At 42.4% G+C, this 22,479-nt stretch overlaps 1 long non-coding RNA gene across 2 annotated transcripts in view; it reads right to left on the reverse strand.

The window, feature by feature from the left end:
• Window positions 1–3,451: 3,451 nt before the first annotated feature.
• Window positions 3,452–22,479, reverse strand: part of LOC130597632 (uncharacterized) — a 225,708-nt gene continuing 206,680 nt past the window's right edge. Inside the window, exons 4-6 of one of the 2 annotated variants that reach the window (XR_008971824.1) lie at window positions 4,606–6,025; window positions 3,938–4,120; window positions 3,452–3,777 (exon numbers count right to left, since the gene is read on the reverse strand). This is a non-coding gene — a long non-coding RNA (uncharacterized LOC130597632). Of the gene's footprint in view, window positions 3,778–3,892; window positions 4,121–4,605; window positions 6,026–22,479 lie in introns of those variants that run through there. The other variant, XR_008971823.1, reaches the window with a different exon arrangement.

Consider the following 22,479-nt stretch of genomic DNA (forward strand, 5'->3'; position numbering starts at 1 on the left):
CCTTCCCTTAATGTATTCCAGTCTATGCTTGTGTAGTTAAAATCTTCAATTCCTACAACTCTCTCCTTTTTACATGCCTGTTTTATTTGCACAGTCATTTCACAGTCCAGTTGTTCTTTCTGGTCAGGTGGCCTATAAAATATTACTAGTTTACTTTCTGAAACATCTCCAACTGCAGCCCATAATGACATAGCAGCCCCATTCCAGCCTCTCTCAGATCCCTGCTTTCAAAAGCTAATAAATCCTTTTCCTTTTCAAATAGCTCTCTCTTCTCTCATTCACTTTTCTTCCTCCCCAAACAATCTAAATAATCTCTCCTCTTTAATGTTAATACCCCGGTTATCTACTAAGGAAACTGCAGCTCCATCCATGCCTATTTCCCAATGGGCAATGCCTACTCCTGCATCCACACCAAGACACAACAATGAGTATCCTTCTCCCATTCCCTGTACAAATATAACCTCTTCCTGACTGCATCTGTGACTGATGGCTTTGCTGTTCCAGACCAGGGCTGGTTCTAATTTCTGTCTATCACCCTGCAAGTCTCCACGTCACCAACTGCTTCCAATTTGTCTGGAAGGAAGGATCTGGTTAGAGTCAAGGATTTCAACTTTTTAATGCATTTCTTCCACTATATCACAGAAATCACAGAATTGTTTGGGTTGGAAGGGACCTCTGGAGATCATTGGGTCCAACCCCCCTGCCAAGGCAGGGCCACCTTGAGCAGGTTAAACAGGAACGCATCCAGGCAGGTTTTGAATGTCTCCAAAGAGACTCCTGGGCAGCCTGTTCCAGGCTCTGCCACCCTTAATATAAAGAAGCTCTTCCTCATGTTGAGGTGAAACTTCTTGTGTTTTAGTTTATCCCTGAAGTATATTTAACTAGTTTCCCCCACTCCCACTGTATGAATCATCCTTCCACCTGTGTTGTGGTGTAGACTGGTAAGATGAACCGAGTGCTTGGGGTTGAAACCATCCCTGAGGTTTTCATCCCATACCTTGACTCCAATGCCTTAAATTCCTCCAACTGCATTTTCTTAGCACATGTTTCTGCTGCAGTTGGACAGTGACTAGGCGCTCAGGAGGCCCTTCTGCCCAGCCAGGTCTCTGCAGCTCTATCAGGTATGTGTAGTCCTATGGGGGCAGACACAGCTTTGAGCAAAGCCATGGGCTCTCCCCTGCCTTAGCCCAACCAACCTGCAGGTCACTTGCACATGTCCCATGGAGAGCTGTGATGAAATGCCTTCCTATTTCCTATACTAAACCTGTGCAAGGATGCTGCAGCACAGACTCAGCATGAGCTGTGAAATACCCTCTGTGTTTAGCCTGCCGGGAGCACCACACTGGGTGTCCCGGCAAGATTTCCTGAAGTAGCCAAATGAACAAGTTGCTCACGAACAACTCAAGTCCAGAGCTTCCCAAACAATGCTCAGAACATCCCTGGAAGCTGGGGTGCCCATGTTCTTTTGTCATCACTGATATGAGAAACTGTAAGGACCAGCAAATCCCCTCATACTGGGGAAGAAGTCAGAGGAGATAGGAGTGGCTTAGGATTTGCTCCATGTGCCAAGGGTTACTCATGTGGTTTTAAGCATCAGGCCAAAGTTTGAGGAAATTTACTCTACACTATATTTAAGTATGCTGAAAAGAAAATTTGGCCCTAAATTAGTTTAGTCCTATGGTGACTGTAAAATGTGATTTACATGTATTTGTATTACTGATCTGGAGAAGAGCTTGGTAGGGATGAAGAGGGATATAGCCAACACAGTTCACAGCACCCAGCAATCTACCCTGCTCACTGCTCCAACTTCTGATTTGCCAAAAAGGAAGAGAAAAGCAATATCCTTCTTTTTCTCTTTTGCAGCTGTTTGACTGAAGTCTCCACAGAGCCCCATGGGGCTCCTGGAATCCAGGGAATCACCTGTATTTGCACCACAGGAAAGCTCTATTAATGCCATTGTTACTACTGATACAGACACCCACAAACACCACTACCAGGCTACACACACCCTGCCAAGCAGCCAAGTGGTTCTGAGCCAGGCTGCGGTCTGAGCCTTTAACATAAGCCCTGGGAACTCCTTGAGAAGATCAAACGCAGCGAGTGCCCACCATCCCATCATTCTCCTCTGCCTTATGGGCTCTTCCAGTTTCCCAGTTGTAATCGGTGCTGATTTTGCAAACTGGGCCACACCTGAACCTGTCAGGCTGCCTACAAATGCACCACAGACCCAGAGCCCAGTACCTGTTCAAGGGGCTGTGCGATGATACAGCTGCTGGTAGCAGTGCAATCTCCATCTGGGCCCAATGGGCTTGCGGTGTTTCTAGCAAGCACACAGCCTACGTGGTACCTTTACAGCACAGCCCTCCAGGAGATCTGTGACATCTTGGCTGGAGCAACTGTACTCCAGTGCTGTTAACTGAAGAGAGGACTGGAATTTCCAGCCTTTTAGCCCACTTGTGTGAAGCTGGGAAGAGCCAGAGCACATCTCTTCCTACAAGTCTTGAAAAAGCTCCCATTGTGGTTCCCCATCCCTGGTGCTGACACGTGTTGTTGGGCCTTATCGTGCAGCAGTTGGTCTTGGTCTTAAGCGGGTCAGACAGATCTCGCTTTTACCTAATATCCCCTCTCAATCCTCTTCCAGTCTCCAGCTGACATTCCTAAAAATATGGGAATCTGCTTTTCTCAGTAAGCCTCAAAAAATAAAGAAAGGCTTAGAAGAAGTTTCAGGAGAAGTGATGAATAAGGACCGAGCCTCCCATAGGCACACACCTTGCATTAGGGATCAAATATAAGACTCAAAGTCAAGAGCTGTGAAGGGTTTGATCCTGCCACTGATTTTAAACCCAATTAATTTTACCTCTTTATCTATAACTTTTCTTATCTGGAAAATTGGCTACTAAGGATAATCCAAACCCATACATTTTCTGATCTCAAACTTGCTGACAATTGTGCAGTACTCTCAGGTAGAAGGGTGAGTTTATTAGTGGTTATCTTGTCACACAATAAAATTGTTAAAATGTGGCGCTTTTTTCTTTGACACAGAAGTTTTTACCATCATTTACAAGAACAGAGGCAATGCATCAGGACAGGTCATGAAGCTCCAGTGCCCCATAGCACCCCCACAGTTACTGGCAACAGGATTATGTGGACTTGGGCTATTACACGGACACACCATCTACTTCCCGAGCGTAGACTGTCTCCATTCCAGAGCACTGAGCCACATCTCAGCTGCTGGAATAAGTCTCCTTAGGACACTGCCAGGAGGAGGTGCGGTAGTGCAGGTCTGAGCATCTCTGCCCACTCTGTGCCCTATTTGCCCTTCTCTTGTGCAGATGGTACAGTTTGCTAAAAAGCACATCAGAGTAATGCTGGGCAGCTGTAATTTGGTGCAGGGACCCCAGCATTTGTGATATACAGTGTATAGACACAGCTTGACTAGGTAAATGACACAGTTAAACAGGCTAAATCAACAGTGAGGGAGAGGATGAGAAAATGATATTGACTGTAATGTTTACAAACACTCATCACCTTCCAACTCACTGATGAATTGGTAATTTTTCTGCTGGAATAAAAGGTCCCTCTTGCTTTAAAGACAGCTATTTGATGAGGCACAAGGGAGACAATTAAACATTTCATTCAGTTTGACCTGATCTGTCTTTACAGCTCTTTTGTTTTCCCCATCCCTTTCTTTTACTCCGACCTTTAGGATGTGGTACTTGGTGGGCTGGTTTTATTTTCATTTTCTTTTATTTTTGGTCAGGTCAGCTCAAACGGATCCTGTTTCCCGAAGATAACATGAATGTGGAATATTAATGCAGACTTTGCCTATTGTGTCCCTCTGCCTCCCTTCCCCCCGTTTCCCCCGCACGCCACATGCCCCCCCCGCCTGCAAGCTCATTTGCACAAAAGCACACCGAGTCCCCACTCAGCAGCCCACCTTGAACAAAACACTCCAGGACTCTTGAACCAGCAGAAGTGCTAATCAAGCAGGGCCCTGTGCTGTGCGCTTCTGCAGTGGTTGCCTGGCATAGAAATGGGCTGTCTGGCCGCAGCTATGAGGTAACGTCTGGCTTTTTTGCCAAGCTGCAGAACGAGTCAGACACTCCCTGGAACAACATTTCTTCAGGAAAAAAAAAAAAAAAGAAGAAGAAGAAAAGTTAGGCAAGAAATGATCTTCCAGAAACTTCCCTGCATCTTTCGGGTGGGGGGTGGGGGGTCCCCCTCCTGGGGTTTTAAGTTATATAAGCAATTACTTAGAATGCAGTGGGCTTCATCAGCTGGTTCGGGGCAATACTCTTATGAAACGCATTTCTCACTCTGATGAACTGAGTTGGGAATTTGGGAAGGGGCAAGAACACACACACACAATATATATACACACGCAGACGTACCCCACTCTTTTCCCTGCAACGCTGTCTAGATCTGTCAGCTATTTTTGGATGCAAGCTGAAATAGAGCACTATGCGTTCAAGCAAGGCAGAGCTAACCTGCATCTGCAGCAGCTTTTTTGCAGTGCCACCAATTAATCTAATTAACCAGTCAGAGGAATTCTGTGTTCCACTGCAGCAGCAACCCTTCTCTTTCCCTTACACATTCCTTATTTACCGAGGCTGGCTGGTATTCTTGAGTCAGCATATTCTGGTTTTTGCATCACTGACAACTTGTTTCTTTTTCCCTTGAAGGACAGAAAATGCACAGTTCATTTTTGCTGCAGTGATGGTTGAGAAATAATCTGAACTGAGGAGACATGGCTGTTCCTTTGGAGTTTCAAGCTGTGGCTGACAAATCCTCTTGTGTTAAGTACTTGTATATATGTATCAGTCAAAAATGTAGACTTGATCCTAGGTGATACCCTTCAAAGAGTTAATTCCTGAGAAGCAGCAGCTTTGAAAAGGTGCAAGAAGGAATGTCTTGTCCTCAGGGTAGGACCAGCCAATGGAGCCGGGAGCCGGTGATGTAATGCTCCAGACCTGGTGCATCATTGGTCCTGCAGATATTAGACTTGATATGATTTTGGAGAGTTTGGTGAGAGGAATTTTTGCAGAAGAGCCTGTAAGTTTCCCTGAACCAAGGACATTGCACTTCAGTTCTCTCGTGTTCTTCAGCCAGGGCATGTCTAGCTGGTAGAAGTTTGCTCTAATGATAATGCTTCTCTCTTGCATCTTGGTTCAGCTATTCTGTATCCTGCTATCTAGGAGGCATTTATTCCCCTGAAGTCAGACTGTGCTGGAATTACTTCTCCAGCCTGGCCATGAAATTGAAATGAATTTTTAATAAAAAGCAGTTGTTTTTTCTCTGACTCACCTCTGAACTCTTAATTGTTTCAGGCACCAACTTCCAATCCCCCAGCTTCTATTACCTTCCCAGGTTTTCATCTGCCCAGTCCTATTTCTGTAGCTGATTACTTCACAAGGAGATGGCTGATGATGTCTTAAATGAACCTCTCCAGTCTGGGCTTGCTCCGGAGGAATTTGCTTAAACTACCCTAATGTCAGTCAGCTCAGGAACACGGCACCTTTTGCCTGCCAAGGTCTCATGCTGCAGGACTTGCAGGAATGAAGTTGCAGTCCCTGGCCACTCCACTGCACTAAGTAGTTTGTTTGAAGTTTAGCCATGATTCAGTCACCGAATCCTCTGAGATTCTCATCCCCTTCTCTCATCACCCAAGTAAAATAAAGAGTCTCAGAAAAACTGCAGGGATGATTAAAGTCTTTGTGAAACCAGGGAAGAGGAACCAGGAATTGCAGATGTTCACAGGCTGTCTTCTACAGGTCCCCTGGAGATGTGGGCATTGGCCATGAGGTCAAGGCAGCATTATGGGAAGCCCAATCCAGCCCACAGATCTCTGCAAGCTCCAAGCAGTGCAGTTTCCTGTACTTCCCCTGGGCACCCTGAAGAGCTCTGCCAGTTGCCAGAGGCCAAATATCACAAAAGTGCTGTGGAGAGTAGAGCTGTTCCAAGGTACAAACGAGTTTGCGCTCCTGAGGTTTGCTTCTTTCCCAAACAAGAACAAGCACATGAAATCCTGAAATTCCCAGAAAACTATGGGTAAATATGATTTTTGCTCAGCTTTTTAATTTTATTTCAAGAAAACCAAAATGTATGTTTGAATACAGACTTTTGTAAAGACCTAGATAAACATATTAATTATATAAAGAAAATGAAAAGCGAAAGAACTCATTCCAGAAATGGAACTTTTCCTATCACCTTCTTTTTTTGTCTGAAATAAAATCAAACTTTCAATGAAACTGGGTCAGATTAGTGGCATGTTTGAATAGCGATAAACACCTTCCAAGGCCAAACAACCTCTGCTTCTGTTGAAAGCACAAAGAGGGGCTGAACAAACTTTGCAAGGTCCTCTCCTTGTGCTATGCAGTCTAAGTTACTTCTACAACTGGATTATCGCTGGCACACTATTGTCTGCTTTGTCTGTGTAACACAGTCTTAAAAACCTTTCAGAGAATGAGATCTAAAACTAACCTAGGGAGCCTGTTCCACTACCTAACCCTCCTAATAAGCAGAAAGCTTTTCCTAATATCCAATCTAAATCTTTTTTTGCTGTAAATTAAGATGATTTCTTCTTAAGATGATGTCCTACCTCCAGTGGAGAAAGGAAATAACTAACCATCACCTTCTTTAAATGAACCTCGTAGTACTTGGCTATTATCATGTCCTTTCTTAATCTTTTTTTTCCCCAGATGAAACCAATCCAGTTATTTCAATCTTTTCACTCACAGTATCTGAATTTCAGATAGTTCCTGTTGTCCCTTCCATGGGATTTTGACTCATTTTTAAAGTTTCCAGAACTGGACCTAGTATGTTGTGCTCCTGACTGATGTATTGCTGCATCCCTTCATGCATCAACACAGGCAAGGAGAGCAGTGGTTCGTTCTCTGAACATGGGATGAAAGCTGGGGAGGGGGTTGTCACCCAGGCAGGTCTCCTGCTTTGTGACATTTTGTTGAAGAAGTGTCCGTGTTTGAGACACCACACAAACTAAAACCAGTCACAGGTTGTAACTCCTCGGCTTCCCAGAGGAGGAACGATGCACAGTGTACCCTGAAAGAAATATTTCTGTTAACTGTGCCCAGTGTTTCCACAGCTCAGCACTAGCTGCACGTTCCATCTGCTACCAACCAGCTATTCATTTTTACTGACTTTCCAGTATGGTGAGGGCAGAATACCTCTTAAAGTTGATCAGATTGTTGTTATTACATGGTAAAGAAGGGAGGGTGAGTTTAAACATATGGGAAGTGAAGACCACAGCTGAACACCATGCCAGTGCAGTGCATGCTGTGGTGGTGTGAAGCGCTACTGGTTTCATTCTCTTGAATGCATGGGATGCAGCCCATCTTTGGTCCTCCTGGTCATCCTGCTCAGTTGAAACGTGTTTGTCATCTGTATTGAGCTGGTAGAAGTTTGTTGCCACCAGAGAACAGTGAGTGCCAATTTCTTTCTTTGCTCAATTGAGCAAAATGAGGTTTTGTTTGCTACCTTGATGGCAACAGTGCATCATTTCTCTACTACCTAAGCAGAAGTATTAAGATGAAGCTACTGTACAATCATACAAGACTGAATCTAAAAAGCCCCACTGTGTAATTTGCTTTAACACCGTGCTTATGGGCTTTGACAATGAAGCTTGTCACATTAGAATATAATGACAATGAAATCCATATTCCGTGATTCTGTAGTTATTTTCCCAAGCACCAGCAAGAACACCTTTTCTCTTCCAGACATTTCTGGCTCGTAAAGAGACATTTTGTATTGGCCTTGGAAAACTACTGTTTCAACAAACCAGGAGCTGTGCTGAAGCCCCTGCCCTCCCTGCACACGCTTTACATGGCGAGTTTAGGAGTGGCTGTGCAGGGTGTTTGATGTGTGGCGCATAGAAATGCATCTCAGTTGTGACTCCAGCTTCTCAGCACTGCTGCATAACAGTGACAGCAGTGTTTAGAAGGGATTCTGCTGCTTTGCTGCTGAGGGTCTTCCCCCTACTTCAGGCAGTTTGAGAAAACAGCCTTTGGTCTAGCAAGTACCTTCTGCAGCACAGGATTTCATATAAGCCAAGCAACAAACCATGGGAATATACAGGAATATAGGAGATAAAGGTGAATTGGGAATTTGAAAATATGACTATCTCCAAATACCCTTCTGATGTGACAGGGAAGTACAGTGGACAACACAAAATGCACTGTCAAGTGCTTGTTCTTCTGCAGTGTATTTGGAAAGCCATGCAAAGTAACCATACAGGAATGTCAGCCTGCTCAGGCAGGTCCCATCAGTCACCCATGGCAGGGTCTCCTGTGGGAGGACACCCGACTGGAGATGCTGAGATGTTTTACTGCCACCATGCTTCTTTACAAATTGGGAACAGAAAAATTCCACTCCACAGGACATAAAGTGTCAGTTTAAGTGGTAATTATATTTTCATATCAGAACATAAACTCCAGTTTGTAAGAACATGGGTGTCCTTAAAATACGTCGTAATAAAGAATTGAAAACAGCTAGTGTTCTTGAATTAATTTTCACACTTACAACTTTAAAGAATAGTTCCCTTTTTCTATCTCATTTTTTCAGCTCTATAGGACTTTGTGCTTGCCTTGTCATTTCATCAACAATATGTCAGTCAGTAATTTGCAGTGTTTCTTTCAATTAAAACCAAAATGCCCTAAAATAACAACAACGACAACAGAAGCAAAGTCTCAACAATGTATTAAGCTCTGTGGGCATGGTAATTTGAAAGAATATGTATAACTTATATTATCACCAATAGAGAAAACTGCAAATATTCAAACTATAATTGTGAAGATGATATCCTTCTGTTGCTATTAATGGCTGCTGTCTGTGGCGTATACATTACTTCTAATTTTCATAGCTTATTCGCATCATATATGAACACGAAGAATCCTGTGGAAGATACTGTAGGTATCACATTTGTCATAATATCTGAGGGCTTTCTTTGGGATCACAGAAATTGGACCTTACATATATACACATGATTTACTTCATTTATTGGATTGCAAAATTTTAAATCTTCCCAAGGTCATTACGCTAATGGGAAGCACAAGGTTAAAAGATGCTGACTACAGACTATGCAGAACCTTTCTGATACCTTCTAAGCACTCATTTCTAATTCCTACAGCTACTGACTTCTTGTTTTTAAGCATCTCCAAACTCCTGCAAATCCCAGGAGCCTGGAGCAGTCTTCCAAACCTCTAGCAGTACATTTACTTTCTTCTGAGTTAACTACTAGACCTAATTAAACAACACTATCTCAGCTGAGTGGATGATATCCTTACAGTCTGCATACAAATTAAAATTCCAGTTCTGTTAACATTCAGGTCAGTTAATCAGAATAAACCTCTTTAAAACCAAAAAGAGTGAAGTGATTTCAAAGTCGGTCAGACTCCTAACTCGTTTTTAAGGATGTCGTTTGTAATATTCTCTATTGGTTCCCTTTAAACAGTAAAAGAAAAGAAGAGCTCACAGTTCTCAGATCAGCTTAATTCAATGAAAGAAAAATAGGGTATTTTACATGAGGAGTTGCTAAAGAGCCTCACTTTCCAAAGGGCAGACATGCAGTTCTGCGTCTTGAAAATTGCACAGACAGTTGCCAAAACAGCATGTGCAAATTAGACATCATTCACATAATGAACTTGTTAGAAGACTAATTCAAGATTTGCATGTGGAAATCCGAATGTGGAGCTACATTATTCCTTGTGAATGCAGATGTATCTATTAGCCTGTGTATTTTAGCAGATGTTATTTTGGAAACAAGATCCCAAGTCCTCACAGTACAGAAATTAATAACTAGAGATTGTAATTTCATGGAGAGCTTCTCTCTTACATAGCACATGGTACAAGACAATCAGAAATACTGAGATTTCATCTCACCCTCACAACAGATTTTCTGTGCGAGCTCAGGGAAATTATATTACTTTTACCTACTTTTGTTTACCTATCAGTGAAATGGCTTTAATACTCCTTATCGGCCATTACATGTGCACAGACTCAGTTAGTGCTTGTAATTCTCTCTAAACTCCGCAAATGATCACGTTTTGGAAGAGAGTTTAAACTTGAATTGTTTAACCCAACCATTTTGCGAATGCTAATCACCTGGCAATAATTTTCTAGTGTTAAAGAGGAAAGGAAAAGAATGAGAAGGAAACAGACCCAGATCCAGGTATGCTGGCAAACTCTGAGCTAGGCTGGGCCTTCGTAATTGGAGCTGGAACTTTGGTGAATAAGTAGGCTTTAGATGAGGAAGAATGCAGAAAGCAGAAACTGTACTTTCATTCACCAAGCAAGAAAATGCTGCATTTGGTTCAGTGTGGTTGGGATCGTACTCCTCCCACTAATCCCTTAAAATGGTGAGTTTCAAAATGTACATGCCATGGGTGCTTGGGTTTGGGCTTGGCTGCAATGATGACAAATGCAAGGCTTTGCTTAGCATTCAGTCTGCATATTGCTAAAATGAATACACCTTGCTGCCCAGGTTTTAGGCCCTGTAATCACTGTTTTGAAAGTGCAACACTATTTTGAGCTTTATCTACATTTTATTTTCATTCAAAAGAATTGCTGTGAGTTAGGGACTGTCTAATGCCCTGCTGCTATCTCCAAATCTCTAGTAGTATGCTGGCATCCAGTAGTGAACCTAAAAGCTGCACAGATTTTCAAGTTGTAGCATGTTGATCTCATTCAGTGTGTATAACTATCTCTCTAAGTGAAAAGACAAATGCACCAGGTTTTATATGTACTATTTCTATGATTGCATTTGAAGTCCAGTAAATGCTAGGAAAGGAAAAAATCCCACCACAAAACCAGAATAAAATTGATGCAAGTATTTGTTTTGAATTCAGTAACCACATATGATTTGGCCGGCCCCAGTGTGCTCTTTCCATAAAAACTCAAGGTGAACATTACTCGCATCACCTTGTAGGGAAAGCAATCTGCTTTCAGGAAGACTGGAGTATAAGGCTAGTGAAATCCTGACTTTGTCTAAGACATTAGCAAACCTTTTGTTAGCTTCATTAAGAAAAACATATCATTGCTGGATATAGCCTGTTATACTGGCACAGGAGATGCAAAGCAAGATGCTAAGACTGACTCAACTCTAATTGAAAATTAACACAGATATTAATTTCTGGCTGGGCAGTCAGCAAGAAAAGCAAGAGGAAATGTGTTTTACAATAAAATCCAAAGGATGTACTTTGTGTCTTTCACTATATTATTACTCCTAGGCCCTTCCTATGCTTTCTGTTCTCTCCCATTCTCAGTAGCTGTCTCCTGAAGGATATGCAAAAAAGTAGAGTCTAACCATTCCTAAGAGAAGTGTCACAGTCTCTTGCACAAGTAATCTGGCACAGTGCAGCTCTCAGTAATAACTCTGTAGTATGTGAATCCTATTTTGTGGCATACCCTGAGATGTCTGTATTTGTTGCATTGACTTCTGGTTCTCAAATCCAGCCAGGGATGAAACCTTCCCAAGGAATCTTATATAAGCAGTAAAAGAAAAATGCTGTAACATGGATTCAGAACAGTTGCTACACATCACACATTCATGTGGTTCCGCTTACTCTGCTCCTACTCTTGCTTTCAGAGGGCTGGCAATACCCAGGGGTGTGGTTTGCATGTGAGATTAGACAGGTTGAGAGGCAGGTTTTTATCATTGCTCCTGCAGCGCTTATGATTTTTTTTTTTTATGTGTTCCTACTTGTAATTTTATCACTTAGTTATTATTTCACAGTGGTTTTTATTGCACTTTTTACTACAGGAGTCTTCTGGGTATTGGCGTTAGCAATTGGCGAGCAAGCTTCTGTCACTGTGAAAACCAGGTACTGAGGTGGCCAGAGGAAGCTGGCATTCTCCATCTGTGAAGTCTATATACTGTGATGAAACCTCAAAAGATGCCTGGTGTCATTTACTCAAAAGACAGCCATCTGCAGTATTGTTTCATGCACGTCCTGAAGAGGTTTCTAAGACTGTGCAGCCCAGGCAGAAGGCAAGTGCTTGAAAGAGCTTATAGGCAGGTTGGTTTTATTATCCAAATTGGGTCACTCATTCCTAATTATTTATAGCCTCTATCTGCAGCATATTCCACAGCATGATGAATACTCTCAAATGGGAAAGTTCCTGGACGTCAAACTTCTGCTGTTTTCTCTCACAAGGAATCCCTAAGCAGAATCCCCCTTGGGCATACAAGAACTGCTGCTCTTCTGCTGGGCCTCAGGGCAAGTCAGCATTGTGCATGTGCTCCCTCCCGAACTCCAGCCAGCCTCAAGAATAACATTCGTGGACTCCTTGTGTAGCTTCTGGTAATGAGGGCTCCCTCATTACCAAGTCTAATTATCAGAGTGTGATTGTAAAGGACACAACCTTAACATACAGGCTTTCATGACCCTTTTCTTTACCCGGTTTATCTGGATGCTTCACCAAGTTGGAATTGGCAGCATGCAGCTAACATCCTCACTGAGCACTTTCCTTCAGTCCCACACTAGCAGTCAGTTGAAATCAGTTTGATGAACCAGTGGGTCAGCAGGAGAGAAACACAGCATATTAGTCTGTAAGCTTCTTAGATAAAATGTCCCAGTGAACTGGGACGACAAGAAGAATTGGAGTGAAACCCTGCAGTTAGGGGAGGGGAATTAATGGACATTTGCTGGTTTTATTTTAAGGAAATCAATGGACTTGCTGGAGACTGGGTGATGGAACACACAGCTGGTGGAATGGACAGCCAAAGATCACTATTTTCCTTTTAAGCAAATCAATGTGTTAATTGGGATTCTGGTGGGATTCTGAAGCTGCTAATGGAGGTGGGGGCCAGTGGAGGATCATTAGTCTTTATTGTAAGCAGTACCGTTGGTTAATTGGGGTGTGATTGTGTTGTTGAAAGAGAGAACAGGCAAAGAATGAGAAGCGATTTTTAAAAGCTGTCACTTTAAACTTTCCCTAATGAAATGAATTTATTAAGAAAGCTAGGGGAAGATATAGTTTGTTACTCCTTCAGGACTGAACTTGGGGAGATCCTGATTTTGATGAGACCATTCTCTTTTATAAGGCAAATTTTTTCAGCTTTCCATCAGTAGAAGAAAATTAAGTCATCCTTGGAAAGTTACTATTTATCAGAGCCTTATGAAGTTGGTGGCAATGTTTCATCAGGTCAGATGAGATCAGGTCTTCTCCAGACACCCATATGAACATAGACACAGGTCCATGCTTCATTTCAACTTGGAATTTTTTATGGTTGCCTGGGTGAAGATGCACAGTTTCATATAGATATTAGGTTGTGCCTCAGAGCTGATTTTCTGCCTAATTCACAGTTATCCCGTTATCCCACACTGTGAAGACCTCCAGGCTAGATTGTGCAGTAAAATCTCGATTTGGCAGAAAACTGGGGCACTATATGTAGGCCTTCTTTGCATGTGCAAGAGAGTTGCTTGCACACAATATGGACCAAAAGAGCTAGGCTCAAACATTGACGAGACTTTGATATTATTAATTATAATTCCATGTCAACTTCTCTGGAATCTTCCTTTGCAAACAGACATCCAGTGCTGCTTGAATTTATTTGCCTGACTTCTAAAAATCCAGCCCACAAGTTTAGGAGAGAGCAAATTTCTGCTTGTAATTTCACCCCCAGTGTGTCTGACTGTGAGAAGCTGGAAGCCTGGCTCTGTTCAGACAGCGAGTCAGGGAAGTGAACAGCACAAAGGCCGAGCGGGTTCATTTCAGCCCTCAGTCTGCCCTCAAGTTACCAGCAGCTACAAGTGGGGAAAAGCTGGTCTGGTTTATTCTCACTGAAAGAGGGAACATTTCCCTTGGAGAGCAGGTGGAGACAGGGTGGCAATTTCTGTGGATGCACTCAAGGGTTTCTCATGAAAGGGGAGGAGTTCCTTGCAAACCTGTATTGAAAAATGTATTGGAAAATTGTGGAAAAACACATTTTAGGGTAGAGTCAAAGGGAAATCACACAAACACACACACACACACACCCCCCAGCTTAGACCAAACCGAACGAATCATTTAGGATGAGTAAAACATGTCACTTAGTTTGAAGTCAAAGGTATCATTTCACTTACAAGCATTTACAAACTAAACCCAGGTACATCTCTGAAAGGTGCACCTTTTCATGTAAAAATGTTGAAAGGGAACATTTTGACTTGCTTAAATTTTAAGAATGAAACAACTTGTTAAGTCGAACATGAATTCACAAAATGTTTCTGTTGACCCAAATCTGTTTTCTTCAGAGCATGATGTTTTATCAAAACATATTTCCCAGTGCTAGGAATAAATCCCAGAACTGTTCTTATCACCACACAGAATTCAGCTCAAGTTTTAATTAAGCCACCTCTGCCATCCCTGCTCAGAGCGTCCTTCTTTTAATTGCAGGTCAGAGGGATGTTACTGCACAATCAACACTGAGCGTCTCATGGATTCACAAGTTTCAGACCAGCTCTTTTTTTCCCACTGAAGCATGTAGTATCCACGTTTACCATAATGTGATTCCCTAATCATCTTGTTGAATGTTGAAAGGAAAGCCGGCAGACTTTCTGGTGTTGCTAAAAGCCCTCAGGCCAGGCTGGCAGATAACAGCCCTCTTATTTATTTGTCTAAATAAGCATATAGCATGATGGATAAGCTGTCAAGGAAAAATCAAATCAGTGGGGACATAGCTTCAAGGGAATTACTCACTGTCTCTCTGCCAGTTCTGCTACACTTGTCTTAAAAAATATAAAAATTAACATAGTTGGTGGTGAGTGCCAGAAATTACATTTCAAGAATAACAGTGATATTTTCTACAGAGCATTTCAGCTGGAAGGGTCAAGAACTCTAGCATACAATAACCACAAAAATCATTTCAGAGAGGTATTTAGCCCAGAAGTGAAAGCAGAGTATGTATGTAAAACTGCAAATGCCTCCATGTAGGTGATTGACAGGAGGTGAAAGCATTTTAATTATTCCAGATTTTCAGCTCGCTCTATCTATTTATTCGCGTGTGCTTGAGAAGAAGGGACAGGGGTTCCTGAGAACCTGAAAGCTTTTAGCAAACTCGTAAAACCAGACACGGTAGGAAATGAACTTGATCCAAAAAAGAAAAGCTACTTTTAGAAATACAGCTCCATGTCTGGCCACAGAGTAATTAAGGTTCTTAAAGCTTTCCTGTCCAGATGAGTGGCTGGCACAAAAATAATAATAACTATACAGTAACAACAGCAGTGACTGGTCACTGAAGGGAACAGGTAACAGTAAACAACTTCAGTAGAAGGGCCAAAGCAAAGGAGTGGTGGGAGCAAGTGGTACAGTAAGGGGTGGTAAGCGGGTGTCCCTCTGAGTCGGTGCATGTTGGAGGTGATACAAGGAAGGAGAACAGAGGCTTCTCCACAAAACAATGCAGAACAACCTGCCTTAGAGTTCAATTCATAAAAAGAATATAACTGAGACATATTCTTTCCACTATTCAGCGTGTGTGTGACATAAGATGCAAATTCCATGTGTGATTCATAGAGTAAAATGTCAGTTTTTGAGAAGCCTCCATGAGCCTAAGAGCTGGTTCAGGTCAGAATTCAGCCATTGCAGGGAAAACAGCTGTTCTCCTCTATCCTGTCTTTCAGAATCCAAAGGCAGAACCTGAGGACCTGGCACAGACTAGGGTCACCACCTCCTGCAGCTTGTTTAGCACTTTCTGTTCTTTCTAGCATGAAAGGAAGAAACTTGTCATTACAGAACTGGATCTCAAAACTCATCTCATTCAACTGGAGTTTTCCATGAACGCTGATGGGCATTGGACCAAGCCACAGAGGACAAAAAAGGGTTCAAATATGAGCAAAACTCAACAAACTGCAGAACATCTTTTCCCAGACATCTGCCAAATTTCTGATACCTCCATTTAGCGATTACGTGTGCTCTGACTCGCTTACAGTAGAAAACACAGAGAAACTGCAAGTTCAAGTAAGGTGGCATCTTCTGAAGACACAAAATGTGAGTCCCTCAGTATAAACTATTTCTGGACTGACACCTCAAACTGACTTGCAGTACAGTTACACTGCTGCCTATTTTCACTGAAGTAAGTGAAAACACCAGTGATGCCTACAGTCCTGGGACAGAGCATTTTGTCTGGTATTTTCATCAGTGTGTCCAGTTGAGCAATCCCCCATACCACCATGTAATGTGATGATTGAATATTTCATGGGCTACCTCTGTTTGAGGTGGTGTAGTCCTGGATGAACACCCATTTGTTGGGAAAACCATGACAGATCTCTAACTTCATAATTGCACTGGGAAAAAGAAAGCAAAGCAAATTTCTCAGTCAAGTAAATTTCAGGTTATTTCTAATTCTGAAGCTAATCAGAAAGCACTCCTTTTGCTCAAGAAAATGGAAATATTTTTTCTTATAGTCATATTTTTCATTCAAATATTAGACTTCAAACACATGCACACATATATATGTTTGTTAATTTGAACATGTATTGTGTCTTCCCCTCTTCTTTATAAGCCAAACTTGGCATGATATTCCGCAACAGCCCTACCCTGCTGGCATGGGGAAGTAGTTTATCAAAATAAGCAATAAACAGCTACAAATTATGGTAAAAGGAAATGATAAAGTCACCCAAATGCCACTGCTTTGGCAGTTCTGCTCTCCAAAGATACTTTTTAGGAAAGCCGCTAATAAGGCCATGTACATTCATTTGAGTGTAGGAGCTGATGTGGAATGGAGAGGTTCAAAAACCCACCCTGCACACAGGTGTTCACAGTCCCAGCCTTGGGCTCATGTTTTGCTGCATGTTTGAACATCTCGCTGAATGTTCAGAGGCTGCAGGGGTAGGCTCCTAAGTCATCAAGGCCATCTGCTGCCTCTGTAAATGAGTACAAAAGGGTATATTCAAGAAGCAGGGAGGGCAGTGCCGTGAGGTTGTTCTCCTCAGAAAGCTCCGGTTCATCTGGCTGGAATCACCAAGCAAACCTTCAGGGGTCAGTTTACCTCAGCCTTTGCAAAGGAAAGTCTTTCAGGTTCAGTTCATGGACTGCATTTGTAAAGGGCACCCTGTGGAGCTCACACAGCCTGGAGAAGCTGATCCAGTGCATTACTTCTCTCTCCTTTTGTTTTTGGTCTTACAGCCCTTGCTCGGTTATGATTCACCCTCACAGGAGGAAATGAAAGTGCAATAACTGTTGACTTTTCAGCCAGGGAGACATACAGTTTATGAAGCAAAGCCTCCAACAGGAACAGAAGTGGGCTGAACTATAAACCGACCAGATGGAATAAACAAAGGAACAAAATTATCAGCAGCTAAGAGCAACTTTGAGCTCCAGCTCATTGTTTGGCCATCACAGGGTTGCAAGCCAAAGAAGTGTTTATTTGAGACCAAGAAGATGGACTGCAATAACAGTACATCTAGGAAAATACCCCTATGGTAAGAATTACACTTCAGTTTGTGTGTGGCCATAATGAAGAAACCTCATATCAAAAAGTGAAAAAGGAACTAAAACTTACAAAAGGGAGGTACATTGACATCTATGAATCTATGAAGACCAGCAGAATACCAAAAGGGAATGTGGCAAACTTTGAATGGGTATGGGGCTTTCACCAGTGCCCTGAAATATTTGCATGTCTCTGCACAGGCTGTTTTTGTTCTTTGGGCTTCAAACGGTGAATAAAGAATCAAACATTTCTTACTGGGTATTTCCACTTTCCCAAACTTTCACCAAGTTCTGACAGAATTGTTGTCTCACTATGTCTGCTCAGGTGTAAAGGCTACCACGGCACTATTACTGCATTGAGATGCCAAGGAACAAGAGGGCTGGGAGGCCAGCTTTCTTCACATGAGGGTTACCAATTCAAAATAAGCCCAACGGACGGAGATGAAAGCTGCCTTCTGCATGACAGTTCTTTGGCATCAAGTCTACCTACCCCAAATGCAGTGAGTAAGCTATGTGCACTTGCTAGACAGCAAGCTATAGGGAATCTGAGCAGACAAAACACCACAAGATGAATCAAACAAAATCACCTGCTGAGTTGGAACCAGCAGTCTCTACAGCTCTAAAACCTATGGCCTCTGAGTGTTAAGGAAAGAATAACTTCTTGGGTGCCATCAATAGGTATCTTATTTTTTTAAGAAGCAATGTAATGTAGCTGTCAAGCTGAAAACTGCCCCACAGACCTGCTGGAAATATCCTATACATGTTTAAATGCACCTAAAGCAAGGAGTGACAAGTCCACACCTAATTATGTCCAATTTTGACACTGGCATCCAAGTGATAACCACCTTGTGGGGCTGACTGAATTAGGGAATGTTGCCTGCCCACACTCCTGAATTCCCCAAAGCATCACAGCAATGAGAGACACTTGCTCTTATGCTTTATAAGCACAACCTTATGCTTTATTGCATGTAACCCAGTAACGGCTAGAGGCTCCAAATACATCCCATCTCTAGAGCCTACTGGTGTTATTACAATGTTGCCTGTCTCAAATCTCCGGTGTAGGCATGCACAAAAAGGACTACCTGCTCTTGTAGCTGTTAGGTCTGTGTATAAACCAATTCATTCATCTCTCCCATGGAATTTAGGGGATGTTACAGTTCCTAATGTGCCCTCATGGCACCACAGTGAAGTATTGTTTGCCCTGGTTCAGAGAAACAGAACTGAAAGGCAAGAGGATAAAGCACCTGCTGAGAGTCATGCGGGAAGTCCCTGGCAGACTGAAGAACTGAATTCCCTTCTCCCAGCTCCTCCTCTGCTGTCTGACTTCTGCCCTGCTTCCTCATGCAGAGGGAAATGGTGCCAAAACCACCCTGCAAATTCCTGACAGAGAGTGAGCTCAGGGAGCCAGTGTTTGGTTGGCTGTCCCTATGAGTGAATAGGGCTGAACCTCCCAATCTCTGCTAAGCCAACAGGACCACACTGCCTGACTTAGGTCTGCTGCTTGCTAATTACAACTTGGAGAAGTGAAATATACACCTTTGCCCTTAGCATCTGATTTAGAGAGAAGAGGGTCATTAAAATCATGACTGCAGTAGATCAGCCGTGAGCACAGCAAGAGATACTGGACATGAAAGCAAGTCAACAGCAGTCTACCCAGGTGGCTCCCATGATAATGCTGGGCTATGGAGTCCTCTGCAGCTTCAAACAATGCCAGAGGCAAATTTCAGTCTGGATAGCAAAGGAGAAGAGAAGGATGAGATCTGTAATACCGTTAGGAATTGGATTCTGGGGATGTGCCTCTAGCAGGAGGCTTGTAAATGATGGAGCAGAAGGTTAGCAATTTAGGTGGGTTGAAAATACACTGGGACCCTTAAATTTTCTGAGCATTCCTCCCATGTTCCACTGTTTCCTCTCCTTAAACCTCACTTCATTCCCTGCTCAGTGGGAGATACCACTCAGTTGCGTCCAGAACTCAGGAGCTGCACAAGAAGCTGTTAAGTCCCATGAATAACAGCCTTACACCATGATCTTGCAGGTAGTTTTCTTTGTTTTATATTCAGAATAAAAAGGATAGTGGAAAACCCTTGTGACTGTAAAACTACAAATAAATCAGAGAGGGGACCTCTCTCTTCAGTTTGTATTTTGGGAAGTGCTCTCAGTAGAATTACTACATTAATTGTAGCTATTTCAGAAAACCTGTGTAAATTCTATGAAGAAATATAGAATTAGTAATGGAAAAAAAAATAAAGGAACTCTTTCAGGTCTGACTTGGCCTAAAATTTAGCCTTTGTAATAGTAACGTTCAACAAAACTTTTACTTCCATGACATTTTGTTGCAAATTCCAATGGGGAGGAGGGAGAAAAATTTGAACAAAGATTCTCTGTAGTCTTTGCTTTGTGAGAAAAGGCATGAAGCCTGAGAATCTTGCAGTGAGAGTGATTTAAAGCCAGCCTGGGTGAACACTGTCAGGAATTTCTGGTCATCTCAACACATGCTGCTTCCATGCTCTCTTCATCGCCTTGCTAGCAAACTGCTTGAAAGGCACTAATCACTGCTGACCCAGTAGAGCACAAAAGCTAGGCAAAGATTCCTCAGAGGTGGGTTCAAAGAGTTAATTGCTGTAGTCTGGGCACACTTGCCTGAACTCTGGTCATCTGAGGGCCTGGTTCTTGGGTGCACTCCAGGTGGCCAAGAGCCAGGGTTTAAGCAGAACCTTGCTGAAGTCAAAATTGAGTCTGTATGAGTTCCACCTTGTCTGGGTGCCTATTTCAGGGTCACCAGCTCTTTTCCAGGAAGGGAACAGCCTAGTGCTACTCAGCAAATAACTGGGTATAGTTAACAGATGTGAGAAAACTGTCCTCCAGAAAATCAGCTCAACACCCCAAGAAGTTCATCTTCAGCAGCAACAGCCCTTTCCCATCATGGGACCTGTGACAGAATTTTGCTATAAATGCATAAATGTGAATCTATGGTAACAAAAGAAAAATTTTAAGTAATTCTGCTGAACACACAGCAACATGTGCACGTAAGACTCACACTGTGGGCCCTAATATGGATATTATGCCACTTTTCACTATAGCTTCCTTAGCTGGGCTACCCTCCCTGTGCTCTCTGTTGGAGCAGTAGTAAGAAGTAGTGAGGTACATATGACATGAGGAAGCTACAAATCTTGAAAGATAGTCAGGCTGATTGATACAGAGAAATGGGAATATGAAACTACAGCTCCCACCATGTAGTGCACGTAGCATGCTTCGGTTTGGGAGACAAATGTTTTCTATAGTCCTTGCAGTCCTTGAAAAATATTTCAGCTAATCCAAATCCCATTTTTCTTTCGAAAAGAAAAAAAAAGGAAACAAAGAGATTTTTTTATTAAATCCCAGATTCTTACAGCCCAAAATCACAAGCAGGTCCATTAGGAAATCAATGCGGATACTGAAGATACAATGCAGTATAATATTGTTTTACAGTGAATGGGAATTTTGCTTTTATGGAACTTGTGGTTGTCTCCTACTAAATCAAACCGAGAATCTCATGGCAACAATTCAGGTAAGGCAAATGGATGATATTTTCACATAAAAACCATCCCTGCAGTTAAGTGCCCCAAAGGGCAACATCTTTACAAGTGTTCCCAAGAAATATATGGCCAAGGTATTCATTAGTAGTTTTATTTAACTTGAAGTATCATTTTAAAAGTATTTCCTAACATTTATTTGGCAGCAGCTGCAGCAAGGGGCTCTGATAAGCACAAGTGTCTCCACTGTGCTGGGCACAGTCCTGTCCCAGTGAAGGCACAGCACAGGCCCCAGCCTGGCATTTAGTGTAGTCTGCGGTTGGACCATCCAAAACATGTTTGAATCTCATAAGACAACATTTCAAGGACACTTTTAGGCAGATTTTTAATCACAACAGGGAAAAAGAACCCAAAGTATTTGAATTATTTATCCTCAACAGTATATTTTTAGAGAGAGGAGGTTAAAATAAACTTTATCAGTTGGAAGCCTTAGCCTGATTGGAAACCTCACCATATATTTGGAGTCCTGTTTAATAAGCCATCCAGACAGAGGGAGCATTCTTCTGTAAAGCCCGTTTGGCACAAAAGTCTGCAGCAAGAGCTGAGCAGGCAAATCCCACGGCAGGGGAGAGACAGCACTTTTTGACCCAAACAATGTCTAGACAGCCTGAAAACAGATAAATTAACAGGCAAGCAGCAGAGGCATCACACAGCAGCAAAGCGGTGGATATTTGTCACCTCAGTGATGGGTTAAATGAAGATTCAAGGCCCCAGTATAGTCTTTATGAAACACAATGTACTCCAGCTGTCTCTCTCCCTCCTCCTGAGTTATTTACTGTGTTAACAGCTCCATGCAGAAAGTTCACATTCACCGACATAGTACACGTTTCCCATCTTTTACAGACTGCCCTAATGAGGCAGCAAGATCAGAACAAATTAGTGACAGAATTCCCCCGTCCCCTTGCTCCCGGTGTAGGAGCAAACATCCTTTCCTCCTTGCATACCCTGCAGAATCTGAACTCGGAGCAGAATGCTGTGATTCATGGCAAATGAGAGGGGGGTTGTTCAGCCTAATGGTGTAACAATATTTTTTAATGCGATTCCTGCTCGAGGATGTTGTGTTTGCTTTACAGCCAGGCTCCCCTGTTTGAGAAAACACATGTTTTGCTATATATAGTAGGGCTTGAAAAATAACTTCCGTTACTAAACCAAACACAAATAGTTTCAGATGACACTTTGGGCAGAGAAGATATGTGATTTCAGTCACTGTGTTTACTGAAAATTATGCGCACACAAATTACCTTAATGAGATGCAAACCTTGTCGTTTGCATTTAGTGCACCAGGAACAAAATTCTGGTAGCAGCAATGACAGTATATTTAACATACAGAAAAATAAATAATTTGTTACATCAATGCTGTCAAAATGAAACAAGCCAAACTGTGATTAAAGCAGTTCTCATTAAACCAGAGCCTGACTTCCAGAGCTGTTGTGAAAACAGCAAAAGAGAAATTTTCCTAAGTGCATTTCAAGTGATTGAGTAAAAATTG

The sequence above is a fragment of the Pezoporus wallicus genome, unplaced genomic scaffold (genome assembly GCF_028554395.1).
Source record: "Pezoporus wallicus isolate ANWC-B61680 ecotype Strahan unplaced genomic scaffold, APGP_CSIRO_Pwel_v1 contig_6783, whole genome shotgun sequence".
NCBI lineage: Eukaryota > Metazoa > Chordata > Aves > Psittaciformes > Psittacidae > Pezoporus > Pezoporus wallicus.